At 41.0% G+C, this 19,782-nt stretch overlaps 2 long non-coding RNA genes across 2 annotated transcripts; both read right to left on the reverse strand.

Moving 5' to 3' along the window:
* Nucleotides 1-14,108: 14,108 nt before the first annotated feature.
* LOC311254332 lies at nucleotides 14,109-14,524 on the reverse strand. Its single transcript, XR_014622238.1, has 3 exons — nucleotides 14,474-14,524; nucleotides 14,307-14,401; nucleotides 14,109-14,155 (listed from the first exon to the last, which is right to left on the reverse strand). It is a non-coding gene; the product is annotated as an uncharacterized lncRNA (long non-coding RNA).
* A 3,323-nt stretch (nucleotides 14,525-17,847) lies between these two features.
* On the reverse strand, nucleotides 17,848-18,263 carry LOC311253234. Its single transcript, XR_014621649.1, has 3 exons — nucleotides 18,213-18,263; nucleotides 18,046-18,140; nucleotides 17,848-17,894 (listed from the first exon to the last, which is right to left on the reverse strand). It is a non-coding gene; the product is annotated as an uncharacterized lncRNA (long non-coding RNA).
* Between the last annotated feature and the right edge of the window lie 1,519 nt (nucleotides 18,264-19,782).

Raw genomic sequence — 19,782 nt, forward strand, 5'->3', positions numbered from 1 at the left:
AATGTTGCCGCTTTTTGAATTGTGAAAAAATTACTGAATATTCCGATGCATATTGCACTTATCTGATAAAACTTTGCATTGATCATTCAATATTGGAAATGTATTTTGGTAATTTGCTGTGAAAATAAAGTCATTTGTATAATTGTACCACTGTTGCTTTTTAATCTGGGCCAGATGCAGCATTGATTAGGCTGACATCTGGCCCAGCTCTGGTCCACATGGGGCACTTGCATTCGGGTGACATACTGCAAAGAATGACGGCCCCCCAGTGACCCGGATCTGGTTTGCCAGAGCTGGCTTACACATGGGCCAGCTCTGGACCAACTGGGGCACTTGCATTCGGGTGACATACAGCAAAGAATGACGGCCCCCCAGTGGCCCGGATCTGGTTTGCCAGAGCTGGCTTACACATGGGCCAGCTCTGGACAAACAGTGTGTGTTTGCAGTTGGCCCAGAGCTGGCCCATGTTTGAGCCAGCTCTGGCAAACCATATCTGGACCACTGGGGCCCCCCCAGTGGTGGGCCGTCATTCTTTGCGGTACGTCGGCCGAGTGCAAGTGCCTTATGTGGGCCAGAGCTGGGCCGGACCAATTTTGCTATGTGGGTGGTGTGAGGGCGCCTGTCTCCAGCTGAACTCAACAAAGACTAAATAGGTGATTGTGACATTCTCCAGCAAGCAGAGACAACTGGCAGGGGCCATCACTACCACCATCTGGGGGAACCTGTGGAGGTGGTGGAGGAATACAGGTACTTGGGCACAATTTTTGACGGCCTTCTGAGGTTTTCCAAAAACACTGCGGAGATCCCGAAAAAGTGCCACCAGAGAGGAAGCTGAGATCGTTTGGAGTGAATAAAGTCATTCTCCTGACCTTTTTACCACTCGTTCGTCGAGAGTGTCCTAACATTTTCATTCATCTCCTGGTTTTATTCCATCAGCCTGCAAGATCGGACACATTTACTTAGCATCACCAAAGCATCACTTTCTGTGACCAACAAACAATCCGCACTGCTCACAGGATCCTACATGACCCCTCACACACTCTACACTCAGTGTTTGAGTGGCACCCACCAGGCCGCAGGCTGTGCTGTCCACGCTGCAGAACACAAAGGAGGAGGGCCACCTTTGTCCCCACAGCAGTCCAGCTCCTGAACTCTGACACCTCCCTGTCCCAACATCACTGCCCCCTCAACTGACTGAATGCACACAGCACACAGCACTTTACCATGAAGCACAGAGCACTTTGACTGTGACGGTCACTGAAAATACTGATTATAGCACTTCATATGATTTTAAGTTGATATTCCGTTTGTCCTTTTTTTTTTTTTTTTTTTGAACATTCTTTTTAACATTTTCAAAATTATAACAGTCCAGCACAGTATATACAGATTATATGAGATATGTAGCAAATCCAGAATACATCCACAGCAATGATCTCAAAGGTCCTTATTAGGTCTAACATTTCAGGCAGTTCCCAGGTACTCCAACACTTTGCCAAACTTTGCTGTAAAAAGGTCCTTCTGACCATTAATACCAAATCTTAGTCTTTCTATTGAAATATAGTCTGATATCACAGACTTCCACAGATGTACTGAAGGAGGTTCATCTCCCACCCATTTGGTCATAACAGCCTTTCGGCCCAACATAAGCAAAGAATGTACAGTGTTCTTATGTGATCTTAGCATTTCAGGGATATATCCCAATAGACATGATATTAGATTAGGTTGTAATTGCTTTTTGATTATCACACTAACCTCACCACATACAGTTTGCCAAAACCGTCAAATCTTTTCGCATTCCCAGAGGCAGTGAAATCTTGTCCCTAAAATAGTCTTACATTTTGGGCAGTCTGGGGAGGCCCCTGCTGTATATTTACTATACGTATTAAGATAAATAGACATTTTGTAAGATATTATATTGCATTTCTCTGAGTCTGTTACATATGGATATTTTCGATGGTAGAAGTAAAATTTCCTCCCATATTTCAGTCTCTATTGTTGTTTTTAACCCATGAGTCTCCCATGATTTCCGTAGGAATGATAGTCTGTCTGTATTCAAATGTTGCAGCTTGGAATAAAATTTGGAGACAAAATGACCTTGACTATCTAAAAGAATCTTTTCTAATATTATCCATCTTAGTATATACATAGTGTCTGACCTGAAGGTATTTGTAAAATTCTTTTGTTTGTAGTTTGTATGTTGCCTGTAATGATTCAAATGTTTTAAATTTCCCCCTATCCCAAAGGTCATAAATATGGTAAATTCCTGCTTCATTCCAGTTCTGATAGTTAGATCAAAATGCCCCCCCTAGTTAAATCAGGATTATCAGTCATTGTTGTTAAACAACTCAATTTATGTTTAGTCCCAAATAATTTCCGTAGAGAATTCCAAGTATTACCCACATTAGTAATTAAAAAACATTTTTTTCCCCATAATTGGTAGTTAACTCCTGCGTTTATCAAGAAAGTTGACTGGAGATTACGGTTTGGAGAAGGTTGCTTCAATCTCAAACCATGGTAGCTTTGGTTGAGCAGTTGCCCATATTGAGATAATTCTGGCTTGCATTGAGATTGTATAGTGGGGAGGCCCCATCCTACATGTTCTTTTGGTGGTTGTAAAATATCTAAATTATTTTCAGGCTTTCTGCCAGCCCATATAAAGTCAGAGAGAGCTTTATTTATATCTTTAATGTTGTTTCTCTTCAGAGCTATGAAAAGCATAGATAGAGGATAAATCATTTTGGGGATAATTATCATCTTCATAAGATTGACTCTGCCAAGAAAGGATACAGGAAGCTTCTTCCAACCTAACACCTTGTCCTTAATGTGTTTTACCATGGGGTTAACATTTTCAGCATAAAGTTGACAAATTTTAGGTGTTATTTTAACCCCCAGGTATGTGAATCCATCTGGTGCCCAGCGAAAGGGTTTTACAAAGTCAGGTTCATACTCATACGAAAAACCGAGAGGCATGATTTCAGATTTTGTAAAATTAAACTTATATCCAGAGATTTGACCAATCTCTTTCACACAGTCGATTAGCGTAGGTATTGAGTTTGGTGGGTCTGGTGTTAATGTCAGGAGGATATCGTCCGCGTACAGTAGAATTTTGTGCTGTGTTGTTCCTATCACCGTTCCTTTGATATTCAAGGTTTGTCGGCAGGCCCGGACTGGCCATAGGGAGACCCGGGAGTATTCCCGAAGCGCCGGCCTATGATTGGCCTGCTGGCCTGCGTCTCTCTCTCTCTCTCTCTCTCTTTTTTTACAGGCTGCCGGTCAGCCGGCGTCGCGGCTATCTGACTTTTTTTCCTAAGTCAGAGAGGCATGCCAGGCCAATCAGAGGCCAATCAGGCCAGTAGCATGTGAGGAGGACAAGACGATTGGTTTGTTTCGATTAACACCCGCCCCAACAGTCCGTACCAACCACACACACAGCGTGTGGAGGAAGGGGTCTGTGGCGTGTGTCTGGTACCTGCTGCGGTGTGTGTGTGTGTGTGTGTGTAGCGAGCGACCGGGAGAGGAGATGAGGCTTCGTCGATGATGGACCCTAACCCGGGTAAAAAAAAAGAGCAAAGGCGGTGCCGAGAGGGAGAGTGAGAAGAAAAAGAAAGGCGCTGGAGGATGATGCGGCCAAATGCCTAAAATTGACTAATTTACGCCCCCCTCCCCCTCCAAAAGCTAAGTTATCTAAAAAAACCACTAGTTCTGGTCCTTGAGGCTGTACACTTTTACACAGTGTAAATATGTAGCCTACTAGGCCCTGGCCTTGAAATTAAAATAAGGCTCGGGATTTTAAAATCACAGATTTACAAGCCACTTTTTTTTTTTATTTACTGTGTTTGAAATTATTTATTTGTGCAACAAATGGGATATAATCTTACTTAGTTGTCTTTGTTTATTAGGTTATATTGTAGGTTGTGGTTCATTAGTAGGTACAGAATCATTTCTACAGTAGAGCAACAACATGCAACAAGTTGCAGACATGAACACCACCAGGCACTGCCATTTGACATAAATGGCTCTCATTTGTAATAATAGCTGTCTTGGCACTACAGCATTATTCTATTAAGCGCTAGTGTTGTTGAATTTTGCTGTCTGTTGCTGACTTGCTGTTATGTATCCCAGCCCAAACATGAAAGCTATGTATTCCAACCTTAGATTTAGGTTGTGGTTCATTAGTATTCCCCAGTATGATAATTAGAGCCTATATAAAATATTAGTCAATATTATGTGATTGCTTATTAGGAACTATGCTCTTGGACTGTATTATACATTGCATATATGTGTCTGTCAGTGCGTGCCGCATGTGTTCTGTGAACATGTGTTCGAAGGCTGTCCCCTCATAGCTGATTAATTATTTGATTTGGACTTAGTTGTCTTTGTTTATTAGGTTATATTGTAGGCTACACATAAAAAATATGTGCCAGTGAGGCAGTTGATATTCTACATGACATGACTTTGTATGTATAGCTGTTACCTTGGCACTACTTAATATGTAAAACCTTTATTCTCTTCTATTAAGTGCGTTAGTGGATTTTGCTGAGGATTGTTGTGTTACTGTATTTACCAGCCCAAATATAAAAGTTACTGTATATTCCAACCTTAGATTGTACAATAGGTCCCATATGTGGACTTCTATTTGGAATGCACTGTGTGTGTGTGTGTGTGTGTGTGTGTGTGTGTGTGTGTGTGTGTGTGTGTGTGTGCGCGCGTGTGTGTGTGTGTGTGGGCAAGGCCAGGGTGGCCTGGTTACATGACTGACTCCTGGCCTGAAAAAGTTTCCCAGTCCGGCCCTGTTTGTCGGCTAGCTATGCTAATGGCTCTATAGCTAAAGAAAACATCAGAGGTGATAGTGGTGACCCTTGAGCTGTACCTGGAAAACTGGCTTGTTAAGACCGAGGCAGTGAGCATTTTGTATAAAAGCTGTACCCATTGAACAAAATATGATTGAAAGCCAAATCTTTTCAACACTTTAAGCATGTATTTTCGCTCAATGCGAACAAATGCTTTCTCTGCATCCATCGTTACTATAGCACTTGGAGTTTGATGAAAATTAAGATAGTGAATAATATTAATTAAACATCTTGTGTTATTTGATGAAGTACGGCCTTTTATAAACCCTGTTTGGTCTGCATTAACTATATCAGTCACCACTCTTTCTAGTCGATTAGCCACTATTTTTGAAAGTATTTTTACATCCACTCCAAGTAGGCTAATCGGGCGATAAGAAGCGCATAGTTCTGGATTTTTCCTTTTTTGGGGATAACTATAATATGAGCCTAGCATGTAGATTTTGGGAGTTCGTCCTCTTCAAAAGATTTGTTGAACATACGTTGTAATAGTTTGTTAATTTTACTTTTCATCTTTTTATAAAACTGTACACAGAATCCATCAGCCCCTGGACTTTTATCTGACTGGAGTGAGGAGATTGCTTTATCAATTTCTGTTAATATAACAGGTCCTTTCAACAGTTTAACTTGTTCATCTGTTAGCTGAGGCATCTGTAAGCCATCCAAAAAAATGATTACTGGTAAGTGTATCGTTGTCCAATTCTGAGGTATACAACATTTCATAAAATTTCTGAAAGCATTCATTGATCTTTGTATTGTTTGACAGATTTGATCCTCATCAGATATTGCAGCAATCAAAGCTTTTTGGGGAGAGTTTCTTGCAAGACGAGCTAAGAACTTACTTGGCTTATTTCCAAATTCAAACAATCTTTGTCGAGCAAACAAAATATCAGACTCAGCCTTCTTTGTTAGTAAATTAGTCAACAGTAGTCTTGCCTCCTTTAACTCTTTAAGCACCCCATCCGATTTGGATCTATGAAAATCTTCCTCTAATTTTTTTTCTTTTCTTTTCAATTCATGATTGTTCTTGAGCGTGCTCTTTTTTCTTCTTGCTAGAGAATGATATAATCATGCCTGGCATGTAAGCTTTATAAGCTTCCCACACCAATCTCGGATCAGAGTCATTGCAGTCATTTGTCTGTGTTTCCAAGAATTTGATAAAATTATCGTCATGAAACAGTGATGCATTCATTTTCCAAGAGAACGATCGCTCGGGGGGCCTAAGAGGCTGCATTTTCAGAGTGACAGGAGCATGGTCTGAAAGGGCAATGGATCCAATGCCAGACTGTCCTACCAAATGGGCTAGGTGTTCAGATATAAATATATAGTCAATTTGTGAGAATGACAAGTGAGGTGGAGAATAAAATGTGTATTTTTTGTTATTGGGATTCATATATCTCCAACCATCTAACAGGTTAAATATCTCAATTTTTGTAGTGCTCTGTCAGATTTTGACTGATCTTTATGAATGGGGTCTCTAGCTAGAGAGGGGGAAAAATAACAATTAAAATCACCTCTAATTATCATATTTGCACAGTCCATTTCAGTAATTTTACTGAGTAGGAAGGCAAAAAAGTCTGCGTCATAGACATTAGGAGCATAAACATTTCCTAACAATACTGATTCTCCATACAGTTCTCCTTTTACTAGAACTATCCTTCCAACTGTATCTTTATAACTATAACTATTCTAGCTGTAAATGGCAACAATCTATGAACTAATACAATTGCACCTCTTTCATTTGTAGAATAAGATGTAAAATATACCCGTCCGACCCATTCCCTGAGATATTTGTTGTGCTCCTCCTCATTCAAATGGGTTTCTTGGAGGAATGCAACCTGGACACCTTCCTTTTTAAGATGCAGACAAAGTAAATTACTGTGAAAAAACTGATACCAGGATTTCACATCATTTTACTGTATTATTTCACAGTAAAATACTGTATTCAAAACATCCTTTGTGATAACAACAAATTACTACAAAACTTGAATTGTGCTTGAACCGCGCTGCATTGTGGGATCAAGAAGAGACAACAGGTGGATGGATACCGTTCTCTTTATGGTGGATAATGTTACGACTTGACACATACCGATAGAAGAGCTCAAAGGTAAGGTAAACATCATTAGCCTAAAATATTAGACAGCTTGTCACAACTTTCTATTAGTTGTGTGAGTTAGTAAATGAACAATCTTTTGGATCAAGGTAACTCACTTTATGCTCCACTTTTTTGGCTGTTAAATAATTTCAAAGCCGTTTTTCTCTGCTTTGCCTCACATTTGGAAAGCTTTTCATTTAATGGTCTCTATATGTCGTTAGGATGCATAGTGTGTGAGTTATTCAACCAAGAATATGCAGTGTTTTCGCTGCGAATTAGCATGAAAGTCAAAGTAAGCTAACGTTAGCCTCCAGCTGCAGCAACTAAGTCATTACAAAGCTGTTTTTCTCCGCGAAGCTTTGCCTCACATAGAAGTAACTTATATCTTTGGAAAGCTGAAATTATGTGTTTTCATTTAATGGTCTCTACATGTAGTTAGGGTGCATAGTGTGTGAGTTATTCGACCGAGAATATGCGGTGTTTTCCCCGCGAATTAGCGTTAAAGTTAAAGTAAGCTAACGTTAGTCTCCAGCTGTGGCAACTAAGTCATTACAAATGAGTTTTTCTCCGCGAAGCTTTGCCTCATTTAGCTTCCTCTCCCTCTCCTTCCTGTTCCTGTCTCTGCTATAAACTAGGCTACTCATCTTTTTAATCTCTGCTTTTAAACTCTCCCACCACCTCCAGATGTCCTCCTCACACATACTCTCATTCATTCTCCTGTTTATACATTCTCTCACTTTCTTTTTATACCTTTCATCCTTCGCTAAACCACCATTCAAACACTACACAACACTTCCCCTCCTTTCAACTTGTTTGTCTGTCTGCTATGCCCTTTGCTCCCAAAACTAAATCTATCCTGTATTTAATACTCTGTTTTAACATCCCCTCACCTCTTGTCTGTCTAGAAAAAACCCTCCCCTCTGGATTTCTATTTCCCCACATATCAATCAGTCTCTTCTCTCTCATCACCTGTCTCAGCACACCTCTGGATGAATCACTCCTGAAACACACAAGATAAAGCATCTAACCTTGCCACCACACAATAAAATCACCCACAATCATACAGTTGTCACCACACATTCCTCCCACTCCCACCTTCTCTCTCTTTCCTCATTCGGTGCATATACATTCATTAGTTAAAACTTTTCCCCCATGTGTTCAAATGTAATCCCAATCACTCTCCCGTCCCCATCATCCACACTCTTTCTTACATCCTCAATCACTCCCCTCTTCACCAAAATTGCCACCCGTCATGATTTAGTACTTTTTCAATTTGTCCAGCCTTTTCACCTTACGTCTTGTCATGGGTCTTTTCCTCACTTCTCCCACCTTCTCCATGGTATCTCCCTCACTGTCCGTAACATCAGACACCGTCCACTCTAACCTATTCATTCTCACCCGGTACCCTCACTTGTCCCCCCTCTCCCTCCCCCCTGTCCCCCCGTACTTACCCCGCTTGTCTCCCCATCCAATCCCCCACCCATCCCTCTCTCACCCGCGCCGCTCTCCTCCTCTCCTCCATCCGCCACATTGTCCACGCTGCTCACAGTCACTTTCATCTCCCTCTCTTCTCCACCTTCCCGCTCCATCCTGCTCCTCTTTTTTCCCGCATCTGCTCCTCATTGTCTCCTGTTTCTCCTGCCCCACTCTGCTCCTCTCCTGCCGGCCCACTCCTTTTCACCACTTTCACCGTGGCTCTGTTTCTCATCATTACACCTCTCCTTACTCCAGCCTCCTCCTCCAGTCTGTTGCTCTGTGCACTCCCAGGCCTAATGGCCCTGTTTCACACATTTAAAGCATGTATCTAACAATATATATGGGCTTGACTCCCCAGTCTCTTAATTTCTCCAGTATTGCCATATCCTCAATATAAGTGGGCAAATTAATAAAAGAGACCACCATTTTGTCTATGCCCAATTCCCTCCCTATGATTACATTGTTTTTGATTTTTAGTCTGTCCATGATTTTTGCTTTCCCAATGTTGTCCCTCATAGTTAGCTTGTAGCTTTTTGGTGTTTTAAATCTGCACCCAATCAACTCTCCACATTCTCCCTTTACTTTTCTTAGGAGCTCCATCATCGTCACTCTGTCATCCCCTTCAATCTCCACCACCAGCGTCAATATTTTTTTAAAGATCTTTCGAGAAAGAGCAGGCGCAAATCGTGGCAGTGGCATCTAGCCGTGGCACTTCCGGTGGCACCGTGAAGGCATGCAAATCCCTCACCTTTTGGTGAAATTCGCCGTTTTGAATCCAAAATAGGTCATCCACGTGAATCGTGTAGAACCGATGAGAAAATGTTTTTTGGGAGGGGGGAGCGGGAGCGGATATGCATTTCTATACATGGGACCGTGGAGCAGAGGACTTGCAATTCACCGCCATAACGCTAGAGGTGTGTGTGTGGCAAAACGGCTGGATAGTAGTAATCAGTAGTATCTTTGGCTGGACGACAACCGCTGTTAAACACAAAGAAGAAGAAGAAGAAGCTTTTCGCGTGGTGAATCGATAAGACTGGAGGAGTGCCTGCCCAGCACTCTTTCAGTCTTATCGATTCACCACGCGTGTTAATTTCGTCAGACGAGACGAGACGAAAAATATTCATCAACGATGGTTTATTTCATGACGAAAACGAGACGAAGACGAGATGAAATCAATGCCCTTAAACACTGACTGTGACGAAATTAACACGCATTTTTTGTTGACGGAAAAAGACGAGACGAAATCTACTTAATCAAATAAAAACTTAATACAATGTGTCTCTTTTTTCGTCACAGACTTTTAAATTACAATCCAAAATTTGCCTTCACTAAATGCGCGTCAGTTTTTTTTCTCCTCCTGCGCTGCTGCCAGGTGTGTGTGTGTGTGTGTGTGTGCGCCTGAGTGAGGAGCACACACAACACCGGTGCTCTGTGCTAAGTGCGGCGAGTACAAACAGAGCTTCTCTGGTGAAACGCGCTAGAGTAATTTCACGTGTTAACCCGTGTTTCAATAAATGTATTCCTGCCTGATAAAACTTATTATTCCTGAGATGTCGTAGCTTCATCTGGGTCGATTTACCTGCTTAAAAAAATAAAATTTGGTGGGATCTTTGGCAACCTATTACCTATCTTACTTCAGACATCACGTCAGCAGTGTTTTAGGTTCACATCGGTGTGGCACGGGCTGACAGAAAGCAGCAACACGTGTCTTTGCAGCTGCTCCTCTAGCAACGTAGCATTCCTAATCATTCAACATGTGGAGCTACTTCATCAGGTAATAATGACATAAATCTTGTGAGATGAGTGAGAAAAAGACTAAAATGAATCTAGTGGTTTGACTAGATTAATTGTGATTAACATTACTGTCAATCTGCTTTCAAAGACTAAAAAAAGACTATTGACTAAAACTATGGATTGGTTCACTTTGGATTTTCTTTGACTAAAACTAGACTAAAATGCCAAGACTTTTCGTCGACTAAAATGGTGACGTTGGATACAGTATGTATACAGCATCTTTCATGGACCCAGAGTCGAGTCTTCTTTTAGCTTGATGAATGAGGTCATTGACCATAGAAGTGGAAACATGAACATTTCAACATTCAATGCCATTCAAACGGTCAAGTACACCCTCCAGTCCAGGGAGAAGACAGCTGTGGAGTTCTTCAAAAGGGAGGATGTGCAGTACGGGGAGGTGGACTGCACACTGTGCAAGACCCCCCCCCCCACATATCCTTCTCACCTTTTTCAGCCCTGACCTGTTTGCATGCCTGCCGTGAGGTGACGCGGCAGCTGTCGCTGTTTGCTGTGGCAACTTCCGGTGGCATCTTCAGGTGCCGTGGCAACTGAGGCCGTTTGAGGCACTTGCCACTGACTTGCCGCGGCATTTACTGACCTGCCACGGCAACTACAGCTTTATGAGGCACTTGCCACTGACTTGCCGCGGCATTTACCGACCTGCCACGGCAACTACAGCTGTTTGAAGCAGCTGCCACAGGATGAAGTGACTGTGGGGCTGTTAAATCGATAATAAAAAGGGATTTAACCATAAAGACTTAGCACATAAGAATGTAGCATTATCAGAGCACTAGATATTTGTTGAATTTATGAATGCCAAAATCACGGGGTCGATGTATAGAAACTAACTCTCTCTCTCTCTCTCTCTATCTCTCTCCCTCCTGCCACCCACCTACCACGGCATTTACCGACCTGCCGTTGCCACCCACCTGCCACAGGATGAGGTGACTTTGGTTTTACGTTGGCTAGTTTTTGATAGTAAATTTGATTTAATCAAGACTTCGTGCAAATGTAGCACAATCAAAGCTGTCAATATTGTTAGAATTTAAGAATGCCAAAATCTGCGGGTGGGGGTGTGCAGGGGGGAAGGGATTGGGTGGGCTATAGAAGTTTGTGAGATTTTTGTGTGTGTGGGTAGCTTTTTTCCCTGTTTGTTCTGTCAGTCTCAACAGCACAGTAAAGAAGACACTATTTAGCTTTTTTTGTTCAGTCTTTTTATTACTGTTGTTTTAAGCCTTTAAGTTTCCTGAAATCTGGCAAACACTTTGTAATTTGCTTCATCCATCATTTTTGCACAGAATTGGTCGTAGTCCTGTTTTTTCTCAAAGGCAAACATGAAGAATTGTGCAGGAGAATCTTCATCACTGTGGTCAGTTCCCCATTGTTTTAGTGAACTGAGGATCTCCGCTTGTTCCAGTTCGTCCATTGAAAGGACAGCAGACTGCAACCAGTCAGCTGCAGTCATGCAATGTCTCAAAAATCTATTTTCCTGCAGAAAACAAAAAAATTCAGTGCGGTCAAAGTATATAGTAGGCTACATATTTGTGTTGTTCTCAAATAATGCCTCAAAATGATTGCGCATTTGCAGTGCATAATTTTAAATGGAATACTTCTAGACCTTACAGTTGTTAAATTTTGTATTTAAAACATCTACTTCATTCACCTCCCAGATTGAGCTTGCATATGAAATACTTAATCTGCCAACATATACAGGTGACTATCTAAGCTTCAAGGTTCATAATGTCAAACTAATGTTCTCGTGATTGTGAACGTTATGTACAACTTCCGCCATCAGGTGTCGCCTTTGAGCAAGTGAAGTGGGCTCTGGCCACTGAACATCTGTGATGGCAAAGGCGTAAAACCAGAACAACTTTGTTGTTGTTGTGTATTGCATTTAATAGTATGAAGCAAGTTAGTACTTTCAGCAACCCAGTTTTCAGGTGGATCAGAGCAACTTCAAATATAGTTAGTTTTTGTTGCTGAGTGCAGAAATTAAAGCTCTGGTCTACGATCTGAGAAAGGTTTGAAAAAAGCATCCCCCCACACACACACCCCTCCCCTCTGTGCTCCTTAACCCCTCCCCTCCAAGCTTGTATCGCTCTCCCCTCGGAGTCCCGCGACACACCCCCTCTGGCTACAAGCTTTCTTTTTTTTTTTTCTCTTCAACGAACTTTATACGTCCCGCAACAAGCACCAAGAGCAACAAGCCGGCAGAAACCAAATACAGCCCAGCTTTGAATGCGGAGTAACGATGTCGGATTCACAGATAAAGTTATTACAATGCACGTTGAAACTAACGTAAATCTTGTAAGTCATTACAATGTCCACAGCTAAGCTCCACAGTCAAGCTAGCGTAACGTCATTAGCATGCTATAGCTACGTTACCTTACAGCTACGTAATAAGTTACAACAGCTAAGTTAGCCACTTCTAAAAGTTATTGAGGGCCAAGAGACTAACAGATGCTGCCGCCAGCTTTAATCACAACGATCGCTTCCACATTGTGGCTGAAAAACAAACCTGTGTGAGTCTCGGAGCAACTGTGTGTGTCCCAGCTGCTGTCTGAGTAGCACCAGACAGCAGCTAGGACACACACAGCTGCTCCGAGACTCACACAGACCGCGACACAAACGTGTCCGTAAACCGTAATCTCTTGTTTATGACAGATAAGACACACAAATACACACATCGTAACGCCTATATGATAATCCATCATATTGATTTAGCAAAGGCTTCGTTGAAAACAAACAGACAAGACCGGGAGGAGGGTTAGCATAACAGTTGAGTAGTGACCGGGCGAGAGGTTGTTATGGAGAAATAAATCCGGACAAATAAGATAAAAATCCGGAAATAAATCCGAAACCCCTCCGCTTCGCGTTGGGATTTCATCCATCCCTTCATTCATCTTACTTGCTGCTTCATTTAGCTGCCACGAGCAAATAAATAGGCTGATTTGGTGTAAACATGTTAGCAATGTTAGCTTGTTGTTAGCTTACAATGCTAGCATAGAGGCTAACGTCTCCGTCGAACAAGTAAACAAGTGTTGACAATACTGCAGAGACAGACACTGTCTAATAACACAGAAACAAACTAACGGCAGCTTTCACAGTCATAAGCCAGCATCGGCATGAAACTTAGCTGTGTCACAACATCCACAATAAAGACGAAAGATTACCTGCTCAACAGAAACGCCGCTGTATCAGCACCGGGTCCATATCTTCACGGACCTTTCGCCACCGTTCAAACGATGACCCGATGTTTATTCGGCTTGAGCCCTCTTTATTTCACATCTCGCTTTGTGTCTTTTCAGTGACAGACTTTCTTTCTTTGACTCTTTGTCGGTGGGGCGAGCAGAGGCAGCTGAACAGCTCAGGGCAAAACAAACCTCTTGTCCGCTTGTAGTTTCAAATGCGGAAGTGGGTCGGAACCAGACGGGAGCAGGAGCAGGAGAGTGAGCGAGGATTGGATCGGAAAATTGATCCAATAGGAGCCATCCGGGCCGGATGATTCCTATTGGTCAATTTCTTTTCAGTTTTACAGACACTAGAGAGAATGGTTTTTTTTGGTTCCTTTTACTCTCCACATTGTGTGGGTGGTACTATTGGGTCAAAACCACCATCTAAATGATGTTAATAATAATAACAAATCTTTTAAATCGTAGACCATAGCTTTAAGTTAGTCAGTCAATCTATGTACCAACATCAAATCTGCCTGTATTTATGTCTTCATAATATATATATATGACACTGAAACTTTCATACATGAAATATGTTTCACATGATTAATCTCCAGAGTGTGTGTGTGTGTGTGTGTGTGTGAGAGAGAGAGAGAGAAAGAGAGAGAGAGAGATTGATTGATTGATTGATTGATTGATTGATTGATTGTGTTTAGAAATGTCTTACCTCTTCTGAGCTTTCTGTGTCTCCCGTTGTGATCTCTGCAGCTCTGGAAAAACAGTAAAAGATAAGGATCTGAAAATGAATCCATGCTACATTCTGCAATTATGTTAACTTGATCTGCAAAAGTAATTTATGCCAAGACAGACAGAAAAGATAAAAGTAATGTTGTGCATGCACAGCCACAACACAAACTATACCTTGTCTTGTCCTGGGAAGATGTGCTCTTCATAAGCAAAGATTCTGCTTGGTATCGGCACATGTTGCTGTTGTTTTGCAACCACTTAATCAAAATCTACAAAACAAACATGATAATCAACAACAACAACAACAATAACAGTAATAATAATAATATGTTTTAGCTCACCTCTGGCAAAATGACCTGTGAAAGGAATTGCTGCTTCTCTGCTACAGGTCCAGGCACTGACAGGATTTTTTCCAGTCGCTCAATAAATTCTTCTGTCTGGGTTAACAAGTAAAGATGAAACGTGGAAAAACAATATTGTCAATATTTACCAGTTCCTCTCTTTCCCCCATCCTCTGCCTAAAAGTACTGTTACTTAACATTTGGTAAGTCATGTCATTCCTCCCATTCACCAGCATTTCTCTGTCAAAAAAGACTTCTTCCCTAAAAGTTGTCATATATTGCTTACAAAATCTTTACAAAAATTTAAGTATGTTTTGGAATATAAATTCTAGAAAGTCGTGATTTCCAGATATTGGTCACTCACATACTGTTGTTTGCAATTATTTGAAGACAGGACTGTGTGCAAATAAGACAAAAAGAGAACGCCGTACATACCTTTGTGTCACTGAATAAAGTGAAATGTTCACTGTAGTGTGTTTGAAGGGCTGGATCAAATCCTCTGTGCTTCCACAGATACATTCTGTTGGACAGAACATGTCCACTCGGTAGGTCTCTCTCCAAATCCTATAATATTAGACATATTGATATTAATTAGAAGATTACAGCCTAACAGTTTGTGTAAGTAATGAATGCCATATAGGTTAAAAAAATTTACAGCTCACTGTACTGATGCTGTTACCTTTATGTCTCCATCTGTCAGAATTTGGTCTGCTTTAACAGACTCAAGGATGTCGTCTCTGTTAAAGACAAAAGAAATGCCCAAATTGGACCAAGATCTTAACATGTCTAACTTTGACAGTGTTCACATTACATGACCGAATATATCAAAGTGTACATTATTTATAACTAGCCTCTAGCCTTTTCATATGTAGCTACAGGCTAAAAACCTGCTTTGTGTAACAAGGTGAAATTTGAATGTTTTCAGTAATAATGCCTACTCATGCTAACCTAAATGATGTAAAAGATGTTTTTCTAAGACTAATTGGACACATTAAGGGAAATTCCTGGCTGCTTTTCTACTTCTTTAACAAACAAAGCCATAACAATTATTGCTTCATTTCCGTGGCAGAAATGGGTCTGATATGTATGACATAATTCTTACACATCTGGGACAAGGTTGCATCCACAAAAGAAATCTTTTGAAGTCCAGTCGCCCTCCACACCAGCACACTGAAAATGCAGCCAGTTTTTGCAAGCTGTGCATTGTACCCATGCGTAGTGCTTTATGTGGTCATGGAAGACACTCGTGAAAAACAGAAGTGAGACAACTTCACTAATACTTCACACTTCATCTTTAGAAGTACTACAAAATTGGTCCATAATTCCATAATTATTCCAGGTTGTCATTTCTGATGTACATACCTGGTTGTCCCAGTTGCTCGCTGGAACAAACATGACTTTATTTGCCATGCCAGGCAATGGCTGCTGGAGTCTGTCTTTTTGGCCTCAGCTTGCTGGAGTTTAACTTCTTCCTGCTCCATCTGTAGCATTTCTGCTGCGGTAAGTGGGAAGTCCTGTGTGACAAAGACCTTTGCTGTAACCTAAGCATTTGCTTTATTACCAGTAAAGATTTTGAGACATGAAGAGATCAAGTAGTCTAACCTTAGCATTCACATTTTTGATCATTTGTGTTGCATGGTGCAGACGAAGAGCCCTGCACTGGCTGAGAGTCAGAGCCTCCGCAGTGGCCTCAAGATTTCGCACCTCATTTTCAGCAGCCTAGTTAGAAGCAAAACGATTGATTTTGATAAACCCACAGACCACCAATGCTAAACAGGTAGTCAAGTACCTTATATAACTGGGACTTACAGAACACACAAATACTCCACAATTAACAGAGTCCTGCTGCTTCCACTGTGAGGGATATGTGAAAGTCCAGTCTTGAAGGCCGCCTGAAAATCTGAAGACGTTGCTAAAAAAAATAAAAGGTGGCAATAGGTATTATCATACTGTCATATTACCTTACCAATACATTATAAATGTTGTATGTTATGTGACTCACTTTAGAAGGGCCATGTCTTTTATGCTGATTTTGGTGTAGGAAGCAAGTATTCATATACACGTATCTCTTTTGCTTTGAAGTCAAACGCCTACAAGGAAATAAATCTGTCATCACTGTGTTCCTAGAAATAAGATAAAGCTTTAGCTCTAGGGCTGCCACGATTAGTCGACTAGTCACGATTATGTCGACTATCAAAATTTTTTTTTTTTTTTTAACTTTGTTTTCTCTCTCAAAACTGCTGCGGCACCTTCCACTGCCACGTCTGCCTTTCTGTCCTTGACACACATGCGCAGTAGTGGTAATCAGGGTCAGCCGTGGTGTCACCTGAAGTTATACCAGACGGGCTCTCTGGTATCATGGCTACCCGGAGCTCAAAACGGAGCTCAAAAGTGTGGGAGCATTTTAAGAAAACAAAAGAAAAAAGTGTGCAATGCAATATCTGCAAGACAGAACTTGCCTTTCACGGCAGCACAAGTGTGATGCACGAGCTCCTGAAAAGGAAGCATGTTGTGGCTGACAACGACGATGAAGAGGGACCGTCGTCTCGTTAAGCTAACTGGCTAGTTAGCTGCTAACATTAGCGTAAACAGAGAGCTAACTTACTACTTACTCATATTGATAGCTGTAAACGTTAACATTAGCGATGACGATTTTATTACGCCATGTTTTCCTGACGACTGTAAATGTATGTCCACTTCATAGTAATAGTAGTTTTCTGTCAATCGGGGTGTTTAATTATCGAAAATAGTTTTATTTTGAAATGTGTTTCATTTTGAAAATCGACAGGATTTCTCGTTGTTGCTTTGTTTGACTTCCTGCCCGGCTTGACACATTCGGCCGCGGCACAGGAAAAAATTAGACCAGACGCCGAAACAGTTTCAAATGCGGAAGTGGGTCGGAACCAGACGGGAGCAGGAGCAGGAGAGTGAGCGAGGATTGGATCGGAAAATTGATCCAATAGGAGCCATCCGGGCCGGATGATTCCTATTGGTCAATTTCTTTTCAGTTTTACAGACACTAGAGAGAATGGTTTTTTTTGGTTCCTTTTACTCTCCACATTGTGTGGGTGGTACTATTGGGTCAAAACCACCATCTAAATGATGTTAATAATAATAACAAATCTTTTAAATCGTAGACCATAGCTTTAAGTTAGTCAGTCAATCTATGTACCAACATCAAATCTGCCTGTATTTATGTCTTCATAATATATATATATGACACTGAAACTTTCATACATGAAATATGTTTCACATGATTAATCTCCAGAGTGTGTGTGTGTGTGTGTGTGTGTGAGAGAGAGAGAGAGAAAGAGAGAGAGAGAGATTGATTGATTGATTGATTGATTGATTGATTGATTGTGTTTAGAAATGTCTTACCTCTTCTGAGCTTTCTGTGTCTCCCGTTGTGATCTCTGCAGCTCTGGAAAAACAGTAAAAGATAAGGATCTGAAAATGAATCCATGCTACATTCTGCAATTATGTTAACTTGATCTGCAAAAGTAATTTATGCCAAGACAGACAGAAAAGATAAAAGTAATGTTGTGCATGCACAGCCACAACACAAACTATACCTTGTCTTGTCCTGGGAAGATGTGCTCTTCATAAGCAAAGATTCTGCTTGGTATCGGCACATGTTGCTGTTGTTTTGCAACCACTTAATCAAAATCTACAAAACAAACATGATAATCAACAACAACAACAACAATAACAGTAATAATAATAATATGTTTTAGCTCACCTCTGGCAAAATGACCTGTGAAAGGAATTGCTGCTTCTCTGCTACAGGTCCAGGCACTGACAGGATTTTTTCCAGTCGCTCAATAAATTCTTCTGTCTGGGTTAACAAGTAAAGATGAAACGTGGAAAAACAATATTGTCAATATTTACCAGTTCCTCTCTTTCCCCCATCCTCTGCCTAAAAGTACTGTTACTTAACATTTGGTAAGTCATGTCATTCCTCCCATTCACCAGCATTTCTCTGTCAAAAAAGACTTCTTCCCTAAAAGTTGTCATATATTGCTTACAAAATCTTTACAAAAATTTAAGTATGTTTTGGAATATAAATTCTAGAAAGTCGTGATTTCCAGATATTGGTCACTCACATACTGTTGTTTGCAATTATTTGAAGACAGGACTGTGTGCAAATAAGACAAAAAGAGAACGCCGTACATACCTTTGTGTCACTGAATAAAGTGAAATGTTCACTGTAGTGTGTTTGAAGGGCTGGATCAAATCCTCTGTGCTTCCACAGATACATTCTGTTGGACAGAACATGTCCACTCGGTAGGTCTCTCTCCAAATCCTATAATATTAGACATATTGATATTAATTAGAAGATTACAGCCTAACAGTTTGTGTAAGTAATGAATGCCATATAGGTTAAAAAAATTTACAGCTCACTGTACTGATGCTGTTACCTTTATGTCTCCATCTGTCAGAATTTGGTCTGCTTTAACAGACTCAAGGATGTCGTCTCTGTTAAAGACAAAAGAAATGCCCAAATTGGACCAAGATCTTAACATGTCTAACTTTGACAGTGTTCACATTACATGACCGAATATATCAAAGTGTACATTATTTATAACTAGCCTCTAGCCTTTTCATATGTAGCTACAGGCTAAAAACCTGCTTTGTGTAACAAGGTGAAATTTGAATGTTTTCAGTAATAATGCCTACTCATGCTAACCTAAATGATGTAAAAGATGTTTTTCTAAGACTAATTGGACACATTAAGGGAAATTCCTGGCTGCTTTTCTACTTCTTTAACAAACAAAGCCATAACAATTATTGCTTCATTTCCGTGGCAGAAATGGGTCTGATATGTATGACATAATTCTTACACATCTGGGACAAGGTTGCATCCACAAAAGAAATCTTTTGAAGTCCAGTCGCCCTCCACACCAGCACACTGAAAATGCAGCCAGTTTTTGCAAGCTGTGCATTGTACCCATGCGTAGTGCTTTATGTGGTCATGGAAGACACTCGTGAAAAACAGAAGTGAGACAACTTCACTAATACTTCACACTTCATCTTTAGAAGTACTACAAAATTGGTCCATAATTCCATAATTATTCCAGGTTGTCATTTCTGATGTACATACCTGGTTGTCCCAGTTGCTCGCTGGAACAAACATGACTTTATTTGCCATGCCAGGCAATGGCTGCTGGAGTCTGTCTTTTTGGCCTCAGCTTGCTGGAGTTTAACTTCTTCCTGCTCCATCTGTAGCATTTCTGCTGCGGTAAGTGGGAAGTCCTGTGTGACAAAGACCTTTGCTGTAACCTAAGCATTTGCTTTATTACCAGTAAAGA

Source organism: Pagrus pagrus (genome assembly GCF_965226575.1).
Source record: "Pagrus pagrus genome assembly, chromosome: 3".
NCBI lineage: Eukaryota > Metazoa > Chordata > Actinopteri > Spariformes > Sparidae > Pagrus > Pagrus pagrus.